Raw genomic sequence first — 1,600 nt, 5'->3', positions numbered from 1 at the left:
ACAGCTTGAGGCTCTGTCTCAAAAAAAAAATTATATTGTTATCATTTTCAAAAGGTGGTTTCATACTTGTCCACTGCATGGGTTACTATAATGTGCGTAAAGATTGCTCTCTTCATGAGTGTACTGAACATCCTTGTGTACACACATCTCTATGGTTTATGCCAGTGTTTCTGCAGGCTGGATTCTTAGAGGTAGCATTGATGGGTCAAAGGTATATTTAGCCAGGTGTGGTTCCTCACACCTGTAATCCTAACACACTGGGAGGCCGAGGCACATGGATTGCTTGGGCTTAGAAATTTGAGACCAGCCCAAGCAAGAGCCGGACTCTGTCTCTAAAACTAGCTAAGCATTGTGGTGGGTACCTGTAGTTCTAGCTACACAGGAGGCTGAGACAAGTGAATCACTTGAGCCCAAGAATTTGAGGTTGCTGTGAGCTATGATGCCACAGCACTCTACTTAGGGCAACAGAGTGAGACTGTCTTTAAAAAAAAAAAGAGTACATTTAAAGTCTTGATAACACTGACAAATTATGCTAATAAAAGGCCATACCAAGTTAAACCCCCACCAATAATGTGTAATTCTGCTTGTTCCCTCACACCTCCTGGGGACCATATAGAAGAGGATGACCTTCAAGGGTCTAACAGATAATGTTGGAGCCCAGCATTCACCGTACCTGTACTTGTCCAGGAATCCTGCTTTGTCTTGGTCTGAGCCTGGGTTAAAACATTGCTTATGCAATTTGGTAAGGGGGAATGAGATACCAAGAAATGAGAAAATCTTCAGTGACATGCCTCTTTCTCCATGACAGAGGTCACAGTGAGTGGGGTTTCAGGTCCAGTTTCAGCAGAGGAATGGGGTTAGAAGACCATGCCTGCTAGGGGTTTAGCCAGAACTAAAGGTAGAAACCCAGGGAAGAAAAGGAAGCAGGAAGGCCAGATACACACGTGGAAAGAAAAAGGTCACCACTTTCTTTTTTTGTTTCCTTTTTTTTTTTTTTTAAATAAGAAAACCAATTTCTGCCCTTGGCTCTGAGTAAGTCTGTTCTTGACATACAAGGAAAGAAAACAACCTACTGCGGGCGTAGGTTTATCTGAGTCCCCAGAGTCCATCACCAGCAGGTGGTGCCCCTTTCCTGATCAGGACAGACCAGCAGCTCTGGGACAGGGAGGCCAAGGAGAACACCTCCTTCTTCACCCTTGGGACCTCTGGGGGTCCTTTGTGTTTCCCTTAGGCTTTGGATTAATTTCTTTACACTGAACTTATGAGACAGGTTCCAATTTGGTTTCAATCACCAAAATCATTGTGTGATCTTCTATCTCTCTCGGGCAGTGATTTTCACCAGGTGTGCCATGGCCCCGTGAGAGGATCTTAGGTATGCCTAATATTTAAAGATCATTACTTAAATTATGTTTGAAAGAAATTCAAAGCACGGTAAATATATTCTTTTTAATCTTTTTTTTTTTTAAATATGGAACACTTCATGAATTTGCATGTCATCCTTGTGCAGGGGCCATGCTTATCTTCTCTGTATCATTCTAATTTTAGTATATGTGCTGCCAAAGTGAGCATTTTTATCTCTTTTTTTTTTTTTTTTTTTTTT

At 41.9% G+C, this 1,600-nt stretch overlaps 1 non-coding gene across 1 annotated transcript; it reads right to left on the bottom strand.

The window, feature by feature from the left end:
- Nucleotides 1-1,462: 1,462 nt before the first annotated feature.
- On the bottom strand, nucleotides 1,463-1,569 carry LOC111726163. Its single transcript, XR_002774011.1, has one exon. It is a non-coding gene; the product is annotated as a U6 spliceosomal RNA (small nuclear RNA).
- Nucleotides 1,570-1,600: the final 31 nt, after the last annotated feature.

This window comes from Otolemur garnettii, unplaced genomic scaffold (assembly GCF_000181295.1).
Source record: "Otolemur garnettii isolate 467f Iridium unplaced genomic scaffold, OtoGar3 scaffold00055, whole genome shotgun sequence".
NCBI lineage: Eukaryota > Metazoa > Chordata > Mammalia > Primates > Galagidae > Otolemur > Otolemur garnettii.
The sequence above is the reverse complement of the archived record's forward strand: the minus strand, read 5'-3'. Positions and strand labels throughout refer to the sequence as shown.